General features: G+C 43.2%; 1 non-coding gene across 1 annotated transcript; it reads left to right on the top strand.

The window, feature by feature from the left end:
• Positions 1–1,958: 1,958 nt before the first annotated feature.
• Positions 1,959–2,030, top strand: TRNAE-CUC (transfer RNA glutamic acid (anticodon CUC)). The gene has a single exon. It is a non-coding gene; the product is annotated as a tRNA-Glu (tRNA).
• The last annotated feature ends 10,584 nt before the right edge of the window (positions 2,031–12,614 follow it).

The following is a 12,614-nucleotide window of genomic DNA, read 5'->3' as shown; positions in this document are numbered from 1 at the left end:
GCTCTCTGCAGGCACGTGTGCTCATGGCAAAAACACTGCTTTGAACAAAGGCACGTTTGCAAGCAGAGAGCAATAGCTTCCTCATTTTCCTCACTGCCTGGCTGGATGTGGCTGTCCCTCCAAACAAGGGGAAGCAACTGCAGCTGGCACCAGAAAAACCCTCTGAGAGGCTTCTGACATTCACAAAATTAATTCTGTTTTCATCTCGCAGCAAGGGCTGATTCCAACAGAGGGACATTGGACACAGTGTAAGTTCATGATACTGCTGTAAAAAAATGGTGCTGGAAATACTGAAATCTGCTTTTCCTCTGGACACTCCTGTGTCCATGCAGATGGAAAAACATTGAGAAGCTTTCTTGGAGCGAGTCATCCACAGCATCTCAGTCTCACTGGGCTCTCTGAGGTCTCATACAGGTTGGCCTGCTTTTCCTTCCATTTCCACTGTCCCAGCCACACATATGGTTCATGAACCTTGTAGGAACTTGAGGTCTCCAAGACTGCTGCATGGCTGCCAAGTTTGATTGAAGCTGGCCAGTGGGTTAAAAAATATTAATGATCACTCTGCATAATGTTTCCTTAGGCAAACAGGCTAATAGGTCCTGCTCATGCCAACGTTGGAAGCTGAGCTTGGATCATGCTAGTAATAACTGTATGAAACAAGTCTTAAAACTGTTGTGAAGAGTCTGAAAAGCAGCTGTTTGCTGCTACTCCCCAAAATGTACTTGGCTTCTGGCCACCAGTGCATGTTAAAGCCCTGGGGATCTGTGGGGAGGAGGTTTCTCTGGGTTTGCCTGAACCTTAGCAGATGGGGTTTCCACAGAAAATATTAAGAGTTCACACCGAGAAAAAGGATTGTATGTCCCTGATGCCGGTCAGCAAATAGGGAAATTGTGCTGGCTGTGTGGCCCAGGGCTGTTTTGGATGGCTTTTGCTGTCCTGCCATACCAGCCCAATACTCAGAGGCTGCAAGGTCTCTGGTTGTGAGTGGTCTCAGCAGTTCTGCAGGGTTGGGCCCATCTGTACCTCTTCACATATTGCTGAAAGCATTTGGTGAAAAGGCAGGAGCTGGGGAAGCCGCAGCAGAAATATTTAGTGACTTGTTTGGAGCCATAACCCCAGGTGGGGCTGTGGGGCAAGGAACAGGGTGTTTGTCCACTGCTCACCCCATGAGCACTGGCCACCCACGGCACTCTGATGGGTCTGGGTCTGGCTCTGGGTCCAGGTCCGTGTCTGGGTCCAGCCCTTCCCAGCACTGACTGTCATCAGCACAAACTCATCTTGGAGTGCTGCCAGTATCTGGGATCCAGCCATAGTGTTTATTGTGCAGGGTGAGCCTTAGAAGCTGTATCCTCTGGTGTTAATGTGCTTTCACAACCTGTAACATTTAAGGCAAGGAATTGATGGCAAGCTTTAATAAAATCTCATCAAGTATTCATCGTTAGGCACATTTTCTCCTCACCAGCAAGACCTACTAAAGTAATGTTGTGAGGAGTCCTTTATTCTTTCTGATCCAAACTGGCTGTGCAATTTAGAAAGAAAAAGGTCTGCTTTGTATTTCAATTTGTTTCCAACTGAAAAAAAATCAATTGCCATGAAAAATCTGAGAAGAGAAAGAAACCAGGAGCGAAAATGTCATTTTTAAAAGAAAAATGGCAAAAGTATAATTTGTACATGAACTGCATAGCCTCACAATACAAAAATTTACCTTATTTTGTGATATGTGCTATTGGTTTATAGAAAAAACCCCCAACGTGTGAGTTACTGGTGTTAGGGAAGGAAGGCAAGAATATTGTTTTTATTCATAAATGGAAATAATCTATAAGCTAATAGACGAGTCTGGATTTAAACTATACTTGAATGGTAATTTTTAAAAGGTGTCATGTTTGTCCTACTTGTTCTTGGTGATAATGCAATAATTTTGAATTATGCTTTTGTTTTGGAAAAACAGGAGATTGTTCTCCCTGGTGGTCTAGTGGTTAGGATTCGGCGCTCTCACCGCCGCGGCCCGGGTTCAATTCCCGGTCAGGGAACCAACAATGTTATGGTTTGACGCTGGCACAATGCCAGTGCCCCCATGAAAATATATTTTCCCTAGTGTCTGCTGTGAGATGTGACCAGGAATAGAGCAAAGCAGGTTCCATCTTAGGAATAAAGAAAAAAACAACTTTATTAATCTACAACTGTATGTAAAAAGAAACACACACAGAACTCAGAATGAAAACCTTCCAAAAACATCACTTCTCCCCCCACCAAATTTCAAATACATCACAGTAGGACAAAACCTTGGATTCTCAATTCAGTTACCACCCCTCACTCAGATCACCAACTCTCAGTCCATCACCGCCCTTCAAATAATCAATTCCCAATTCATCAAGGAGAGAGGAGTCCCTCTTGTGCCATAGCCTTCCCCTGGAAACACAGTTGAAGACCTCTTGTGTTTCCATGTCTCACATGGCACTGCCTGGAGAACATCTGCCATCGTGACATCTTCCTTCCATGCCAAATGCTCTCACCTCTGCACATGGACTGGAGCTGCTTCTAGAATTCCCCTTTTAAGGGTGCTTTGTCCAGTTCCAAAAAAGCAACAGTCTCTCACTACCTGGACACCTATCTCCCCCAAATTCATCCCCTGGGGCCGAGGGGTCTCGAGAACAGCGATCTTCTTCTTCCCTGAAGACGGAGGGCCCCACCACCCTCCTCACCCCTTGCCTCTGTTCATGCACTCCTTCACATAACATCACTGAACTCTCTTGGCTCCAAGCCATTGCCTCCCCTTAATGCAGTCTCTGTGTCACAGGAAAAATTCTATCCATGGCTATACAAGAAAACTCCTACCAAAGGCCACTCCATCATCTCCTCCCACCTAGGATTCTTCTCAGCTTCTCTCGGACATCTGTCACTTGCACAAACTTGCATCACATTGGCCCATTTCCTCCTATTTCATCTCTATCTCTCTTCTCATTCAACTCCAGGAGGATCAGCATTTGTAAGGTTTCCATCATCCAAGAAAAGGGTTAAAATCTCAGGCTCTGCCTGTCCAGAACTCCCATGCTGCCCTGCCGGGCACCTTCTTGCTACACTCTTGCTGGGCCCCCCCCACCTTCTCCTTCGGCCGTGCTGCCAGCACATGATACCAAATTTCATGGTGGCACAGGCACAGGCTCTCTCTGTCTCCTGGTGGGGGGGCTGCCCGATGCCTCTTGGTGTTCCTCCACCCTTCCATCCTGAAGGGGCCTTCACCTCCCTTCCCTGTCCAAGGCCCCGGCCTACCTCATCCAGCCGCATGGCTTCCCTTTCCCTGCCCAGCCCACAGGGGCAGGAGGGGAGGTCCGACCTCTTTCACCGGAGCCAAGAGAGAGTTTTCCTGGGAGTTCTCTGCTTTTAACCCCCTGTGTTCTCAGAGGCGTATCCATGTCCTCAGTGGCCACACCAGGTGCCAATATTCAAATCTGAGCACCTATTGGTTTGACCACCAAACTCCCAAAAAACTCACTTCCTTTTCAAACCGGTACACCTGCAAAGGAGTGGGTAGACTTCATGCAATGTGGCATAGCTGTACTTTTCTTCTTACCTCAGGGAAATGTTCTTTCGAAACACAGTGCTATGTACCTGAAGGCATGGGCCCCTTGAAGTGCTGTGATATTTGCGTGGGCAAAAAACCTTTCCTCAGAGGGGTCCTTTCAGGACCAGTGGAGATTGATGGATTTCAAAACCATCCAAGGCACAGCTCTTTGTCTCGTCAGACCTTTGACATGTGGAAAGGAGAATATGCAAGTATGAGTAATATTCACCCAAGGCTGTGAAAAACCTCTTCCCACAGAGCTTTTCTTAATTCCTACCTGTGCAATGCTTAGACTCCATCCTTCAATGACTGGAAAATCATAACGGGATTCAAGGTTTTGAATAATGATTAAAGTACTGAGTTTCACATCAGTAAGTCTTTCAAAACAACCTCAAGAACATTTGCATGGTTTGTTTTGCTTTTCTTGGTGTTGCCCCTCGACCATTCATTTTTTGGTGCATTTCAGAAAAGGTGGAACTTTGTTGTTATTATTCATTGCAACTGGGGAACCTGAGAGCTTAATGGTGAGTCTGCACCAGTCCCCTGGCAGGGCAACTGGTGACGAAAATGTAGTTGATAACATGCAATAATTCACAGGTACCAATATTAAGATTTCCAAGGAAATAGGTGATGACTGCAATTACCCGAGGAAAAGAGACAAAACCTTTGGTAACTTATACCAGTAACAATAGTTATTTTATTTGCTGTGTTTTACCCTTTCCTTTAGAGGACTATGCTCTGCCTTATTATTACATGCTTAACATATAAACAAAACCTTAGCCTTTGTCAGCTGAATTATCAGCAGATCTGGTACCTCTCATGCAGAGCAGTAGTGATCTCATACTCAGCATCAGTTTCAAGGTATTGTGCTGGGGCAATAGCTCTCTTGGGATGGCTCTACTGCTCCTCACTCTCATACAACACAAGCTTACAGGTGTCCTGTGTCCTGTGTAGCCTTGTCAAGGATGCCTTGACCTTAGGAGGCAACTGCTGAGTGAAAGGAGGGTGTTCAGTCACCGACCTTCTCCCAGCACTTGTGGGTCTTATGATGAGTTTCACCTGGGTATAAAACAATATATTGTTTTATGCAATAAACCAAACACTAGTGGAACTGCAAGGATATAACTCTGTCTGTCCAACAGCCAAATGCTTCCCTTTTTCCTTGCATTAAAACTGCTATGTTCATAAAGTAAGGACTTCACTGTTCTGCTGGACATTAGTAAAACTCACAAGCCCTAGATTTCCAGAGCAGTCTGCATTACCTAATGCCTTGTGCTAAATAGCTTTTGTAAAATAAAATCCATACATAAATCCAAAGGAAATAAATCCCTGAGTGGGCCTAGGGCCAGTGCCATTTAAATCTCTCTTAGAGAGTACTTAGAGGTGGAGTGTGAGCCTCGCACTACAGGGGGGAGATGGGAACTGCCTCCACAGCATCTTCCCCCAGGCAGAAGGCACAGCACAACCTCCAGGTCTGAGCATAACACCCTCAGCTCCTGCTCTGAATACAAAGGGAATGGATCAATGGACATTTTGTATTGCCATATCACTGCTGCTGCCCTCCTCCCTGAGAGATGTATGGGCCTAATCTAGTCCCAAAACTTAGATGGATAAAATTAGTCAAGATAAATCCCTCTTGCAGTGGTCTTCTAAAGAGGGTTTCAACATTTTTTACAAAACAGGTAAGGATGTACCTGAAAGTAATAATACTGAGCTGTTCCAAAGCTTGTCATTTAAACAGAGTGGTTATTGTGTCCACAGTACAGGCACCAGTGACTCTGTGCCAAGTATAATGTCTACTTTTGTTAAGCCTTTTAGCTCTGTTAATCCTTTTGATCAGAGTAAGGAGTGGTATATTGGAAAACTATGTTGGAAAGCAAACAGAAAATTACGAGAAGGAACAGTCTATGCCTGTGCAGAGTGAAGGACATCAGGGCAGAAGAAATGCTCAGGACACCTAAGAGCCTTAAAAGCATTAATGCAGTCACCAGTGGTCACTACACTGAGCAGCTGAGAGGTCCAGATAAAAGCATGTAACTTATATTTTAAAATATGAAAAAGAACAAAATTTAGGCCTTACCCAAACAGCATAAATGTGTCACTGGTGTAGATGCTGTGGCATGGTGTTTATGATGAAATAGTTTTTAACACCTTGGGGATTAAGATCCTGTGTCATAGGTAGAAGTTGCATTCCTCACAGCTTCTGAGTGCTGGTGGCAGCTTTCCAAGAAAGACACCAGATCCTGAAGTCCTCTTTGCAAGTCACCTTCAAAAACCAGCATGGGCTGCAGTCATCCACAGGTGAACTCTTGCACCTCTGCAAGAATTGGTTGTTCCTCTTGAGGAGAGTCCAAGTTGCAGAAGTATTTGTAAAGCATTGTATTAAATAATGGAAAGCAGCTACTTTCTGTCTGATGGACAGCTGTAGGGAATATGCATCACACAAATTCTGGGAGGAATACAGACCTTCAGTGACATACTACTATCATGCTATTAAAACTGAAAAATATTTTTCACTTTACTTAGAGTTGCCAAATTTTCTGAAGTGAGCTCTTCACTTCTAATTTTCATATCTGTTATTCTACAAAGAAAATTCAGCAAACAAAAGGTGCTTTCATGTTTGTGACAGGCAAACCTCTCCATTTCCAAAAGTGTTATACTGCTTGCTCTGAAATCAGATTGCTGGGGCAAATTCTCTGCATGCAAACCGGCATATTCAAAAACAATACAGAAATGAAGCTCAATTTTCCAGTTTTGTTTTAACATACAGATTTTAGAAAACCAGAACAAAATGGAAAAAAAAGATGAACATATTCCAATTATCAAGGAAAAAGTCTGCAGTCAAATAATAGCAATAATCTTGTCACCAAGTTTGAAAAACTGCTTAGTAGGAGTATGTAATGTACTTTTTATAAGATGAACAAACTTCAGAGTCTGGCCAGGTCAGAGGAACCATCTTATGGAAAATATGGAAGATAAAGTAACTCCCACAACCAGCTTTACCCTACTTACCCTTTCTATTTAAAACCTGTATTGAAGCAAGTTCAGTTTCTGAGAGGGTTTAGTTTTGGGGAGGGGATGGGCTGATGCATAATTGAATAGTTTCTGGTTTGGAGCGGCAGTACAAAGCCAGGCTTTTGCACTGAGTTCCTAAAATCTAACCCAAAAATGTCAAATCACCTTGAAGCAGAAAAAAATAAACTTCTAAGAAGAATGTAGACAGAGCAATTCAGTTTGCCTATAATTGCTTGTATTTCTTTTGCTCTTCTAGTGCAAGAGTGCTGGATAAATTCAGTGTAATTTAATATTTAATTAATTAATATTTTACCTACATATACCTATGGGGGCATTTTAATATACTCAGATGCTCTTTAGAAACACTGAAGCATTGCATCAAGTTTTTCAGCTGCAATTGAGAAACTACCACCTTTTATTATAGAATCATAGAATATCCTAGTTGGGAGGAGTCATAAGGATAACAAGTCCAACTCCTGACAGGACAGCCCCAAGAGTCACACCATGTGCCTGAGAGCATTGTCTAAATCCTTCTTTAACTCTGTCAGGCTTGGTGCTGTGACCACTTCCCTGAGGAGCCTGTTCCAGTGCCTGACCTCCCTCTGGTTCAGTTGTGGAATGCTTTGGGTTGGAAAGGACCTAGTTTCAACCCCACTGCCATCTTCTTGATGCTAAGATGAGTGTTAGCTGATAATATCTCTGTAATGAAAGCTGTCCTGAGGTAAGCCCACAGCTCTTGAGTGAACTATTTATTGCTCATTAAGGCTGTGCTGGTGGTAGTAAGCTTGGTTAAGCCATTTCCGATTGCCCTTTGTACAATCTCATGAGCCTGTGTGACAGGGACTGGCTTGGGAGCTTGACTCAGGGACATACTTCCATGGTGCTTCCTATGCACCTGTACTGGGAAAAAAAGTTAAATTATTGCAGCCCCAAGAAAACAGTTATCTGCTGAATACTGAGAAGTGTAGTGCCATGGCCCCCAAGAGCAAGGACCTAAAGGAGGATCTCAGGAAAACTCCATTTCTGTGCAATATGCACGTGGGATGCAGAGCTCTCTGACATGCAGCTGGAAAGCTGTAAATTGTCAAGGGATAAAGAATGAGGAGAAAAGCATCACAGCATGTTGCCAGCTAGTGGACCCTCCCTGCACAGTGACCAACAGCCATAGAAAAGGCAGCAAATGTGCAGGGAGGAATTTCCACAGGAGATGCTTGGTTCGCAGTCCAGGGCAATCCTGTGAGCCTGCCATGCTGTACTTCCCTCCTAGCTGATGGGCCAGCTGGTAGAAGGGAAGGATAGACTTCTCTAGGAGGTGCCAGTCCTCAATCCAAACTGAAATGCCTTCTGCTTAGGACATTTGCTTGGAAATGTTTTTAGGTGCATATGAGGTAATACTCTCCCCTTTTTCCTCATGCATTTTCTGGGGGACGGGGAAGAGATGACAGGGAACATTAGTATCGACACTTCCTCACGCAGCTCGGAGCTTGGGCAGATGTTGCTTGGTTACACTGTGAATAATTTTCACAGTTTGCATTACAGTCACAAGGGCAATAGATTTTGAATGCATATATAAATCAGAACTGAGATTGCAGGAAACAAGTTAGTAGATTTTGAAACAAACACGTGCATATAAAACTGAGGCCCTGCCAGCCTGATTGAGTCCCAGCCATGACATCTGAAAAAACAATTGTAACTTGTTTAGTGAAATTTTCCACAGTTGCAGGTCCTGATGGCACAGGTTGGGTCTGACAATACAGCTGAGCTGGTCAAAGCCAGCCACCACTGGAAGCTGTGAAAAGAAATCACATTAGCAGGTTTAGAGCCTAAAGAGATGTCAAAAAACCAAAATCCCTTTGCAAATTTCTTCAGAAGGTATTACACACTTTTGATGACCTTGAGTTTGCATGCTTTCCCTTGCTAATCTAGGCAGGTCCTACCAAGCATATGACCAAGCAAGTGTATTTAACATCAGATTGGCTTGCCAGGAAGGACAAAGGTTGGTTTCTCTCTCAGTTCAGGGACTGGGAAGTGTCTTGCTTGCCCTGCTGAGCCCTCAGCTGCTCAGCTGTCCATGCAGACATCCATGTAGGAAATCCATGTCACCCCCACAGCCCGGGCTCAGAACAGGGGTGCAGAGAAGCCAAGGAGCTTCCAAAGAGCTATAAGTTCATCAAGAAGAGGTTTACTTTAGGGCAGGAGACAGCAGTGATTATTCTTCCCTGGAGAAGGGTCTCCTTCACAGCCGCTGCCTGCCTCCTCTGTCATCAGCACACCAATATTTCACATGAGTACTCTGAAAGAGCAGTGAAGTGGTTATTTCTAAAAATTGTCTTTGTTTCTAAACCGATGAACTGTGTTCAAACATTATTCAGCCAAAGGAAGGGCAAGGAAAACACTTCCCTTTGCAGCAGGTCCGCATGGTTTCTGAAGGTCGGCTGGAGCTGGAGTGGGAGTTTGCCTGAGTCAAGTCTGAAGGATCAAACACTTAGAAATAGTCCCTCTCATTTTGGTATTTCATAATTGTATGCCTTCAGTGCAGCTATCACCTGTCCCTAGGCTCCAGATGAGTGGCAGAAATATCAGCCCACATTATTTACATTTTTACATTGATTGGCAAAATAAGGGCAGCTTCAGCTTAAGTAAGTGTTGGTAAGGTACCTGCCCTTGGTTTGGTTTGCAAACCTTGCAATAAATCACAATTATACAGGAAACTAGCCTGATGACCTCAATTTTTTTATGACCTCAGAGAAATGTACCGCAGTGTTTTTTTCTACCCTTTCTAATAGTCATTATCACCAGGTTTGTTACACCTCATCATTAGCTGAGAAGAACACAGTCACGTATTATTTGTGAGTCAGATCAGTCATTTGAGATCAGTCATTACTACTGACATTAAAGTTCTCACTATTTTAAAGATACATTTTTTTAAAAAAGCTTAGGTCCTTGTGGCATCTTAAACCTGTTGCAGTCAATTTGATATATGAAAATGATGGGAATTTGGGTGCTATTGTTATATTGCCGTTTGTATTTAAATTTTTTCCATTCAAGTATCCATCAATAGAGGCTTTAAAAAGGTCAGAGGGAGGTCTGGTAGACTGAAATCAATCATTTCCATGGTGCTACCCTGCTGAATTAATAAATTAGAAGTGTTTTCAAGGATCTTTTGTGCTACTTCCAACACTTGTGTATTGCTACACTATTTATACAAAGAGTCATGCTGCATGAATTAGCTTTTGTGGAGGATATGCCTTTCTTTACTTCTTAAAAAAAAAGACCATTTAGTTGGTTGCAGGAAATAAGTCTTGTTCAGTGAGTGCTTCCCTGGGTAAATGGTCAAAGATATGTCTCTGTGAAGGCACCAGGTGAAGAAAATTAATACCAAAAGAATTATAGATTATATGTAATACATATAAATATAAGATCGTGTATCTATTTTAACATACAAAGAAGATTTTAAAAACTATAGAAGGTGCGGAATGTGACATTGCTTGAAGACGATTATTTGGCTAATCATGTTTCAACTCTAAGACAAGGGACTGTTGTGATTTCTCCCTCCATCTTTGTATGACATGGTGGCATTCACCATATATCAAAAGCTACACAATTCTTCTCTCTCATACACATGTTAAATTAAGCCTTGCAAAAATTATTAGTAGAGTATTATCTGTTCTGGAGCTATGGCTAAAGATCATAATCTTGTTTACCTGGCACAGAGAAACATGGGCATTTCCTTTGTACTATGACACAATTATTTTGGTATTGCCTTAATTAGCAACCATAATTGCTAATTAAGATGAAAACAAGGTACTTTGTGTCTCAGGTATTTTCATTAAATATAATTTACTTTAGAAAAAACAAACAGTGGCAAAACCAGATTTCAAGGCTCTTCTAAGCCTGTTTTTTCCATCATGGACTTGGTGTGTGTGTACAGTGGTAACATGAGCAAGGTGGCCGAGCTGTGTGTGCACTGAGGGATGCTGTGGTGGGCACACCTGTGAGAGTGGGGGATCTGGGGGTGCTGTACCTCCCCCTGGAGAGGAATGGGGGAGCGGCCCTTCTGCACAGCCCTGGAGAATCCTCCTCCTGAAATTGCTCTCTTCTCTGATTTTTCATCTCTTTTGCAGGTTTTGCTCTTGCTGTTGCTGAAAAGCAGAAGCTTAAAACCTTGCTGTGGTGGCAGATGGGATTTGGGGGGCATTTATTCCTTCAGGGCAAAAATGTGTGTCCAACTTATGATTTCATTTGTGTGGAAACATTACAGTGTGGCTGGGGCAGAGATGCTGAGTTGTTTATGCCAGACCTCTCCAATCAAGCTCTCCATAAAAAGTGCCAACAACAAGGCTGTTTTTTAGTCTCGGTTACTTCATGAGAATTGTTTAATCACATAGAAACAGTATGTCTGAAGAGAAATATGCAGGTTGGTATTGCAGATATCCAATTGGAAGCAGGATAAGGCTCAATAAATGCAAATCAATTGCATGCATGATAAACCTGTATATGCTGCTAAATCCTCTTGGATTACTAACACAATGTACAGCACGTCATGGCTGTTTGGTGGCACATTTTTGCTACAGCAAACAATCAGGGGATTGAATGGTCCATGCTCCCTGACTTGTGAGATAAACCTGCCACCTTTTCCTTCCAGTCCCTGAGAGTCCCACCAGAGACCATGACTGCTTATTTTCTCCACTGGTGGACTGGAAATTCGCTCATCAAAAATGCAGCACAAAATCCTAAAGTGTCCCAAAGGAATATTTCCCCCTTTGAGGGGGAAGAGAATAAGGCACTCTAGGGGCTGGGATTTTCAGTGTGATTTATCTGGTGCTCAGCTACCCCCAGGTTATGTAGAATTAGGTACAATTTGTCCAGCATTTATGTCCTTGAATGTAAAAGAACCCAAAACAAACAAACCACCCTGTGAAGCTGAGGGAGAGTGGTGTAATTCTCCCATCCTTTGTTTAGATGAGGCCATAAAAGGACAAAGGACTAAAACATCCTGCTCTGTCTGCTGAAGGTTAAACTTGCTGTGACCTCCTTAGTAACAATCACAGTTGACCACTTTGCAGGAGCCTGGTTTTCAAGCCCACTGACAGGGGATCCAGATCTTCTCTCAGATGAAGCCAAACCCTGCTAGTCTTGTATGCAGTCATTGTAGTTATTGCCAGAGATTTGCGCTCTGTTAGGTGCAGCTGCTCCTGTGCAGCTACACGAAACAAGAAATTGAAACGTAACTATCTTTCTCAAAACTTACACAGACTTTTAGCCATAGGTCTCGAGAGGGATCACCAAAGTTTGTCTCCTACAAAGACCACTTTCATTACTAGCTCACTCCCTATTGGGCTCAAATCTCATGGCCACCTCCTAACAGATGATGTGACCTCCTGCCCACTAATTCTGAGGGACAAGTTTGTCTCTCTGAGACCCTGCCAAAACCATTGAATGGGGTCTAGAAAAACACATTTAGGGAAGACAAGAGGATGAGCCATCAGCAGCCTTACAAAAAATGAGGCTCCAAGCTGCTGTGCCTAGGTGGACCAGTTCGAGCTCCCTTTCTTGATTCTGCAGAGAAAAACTCCTGCCATGTTTCCAATGCCTTCCTATTTGCTTGCCATAAGAAAGGCTGCTGAAAATGATCACAATGGGATTTGCTCATGGTATTTGTACAACATGATTCTAGTACACATCTTAATGTGACTGTTTTTGTCCCTAAGCATTACATAGCTTAATTTAGGTGGAAAAATTAGCACAATTATCAACTGAAGCCAAAAAGCCATGCTGGGATGTTGCAGTTAATCAAATTAAAGTGCAAGATAGGCTAAATAAACATATTTTTTGTTTAGATAGTGTGTCAGCCTGTAAGCAATGCATTTGTCATCTCGTGTGAGATGTTTTTCTGTGAGCTGTGATTTTTATAACAGCACAGCTCTCCAGCAGAGCAGAAGCATGGCTACTGCTGGTAGCTGCCGTGTGGGTGCTTTGTGCTGGTTCTGTACCCATGCAGGCAGCCAGGCCAGGCACTGCTCATGCCCTAGAAATA

The sequence above is a fragment of the Melozone crissalis genome, unplaced genomic scaffold, assembly GCF_028551555.1.
Source record: "Melozone crissalis strain CALT ecotype California unplaced genomic scaffold, PUWL_Pcris_2 ptg000042l_1, whole genome shotgun sequence".
NCBI classification, from domain to species: Eukaryota; Metazoa; Chordata; class Aves; order Passeriformes; family Passerellidae; genus Melozone; species Melozone crissalis.
The sequence above is the reverse complement of the archived record's forward strand: the minus strand, read 5'-3'. Positions and strand labels throughout refer to the sequence as shown.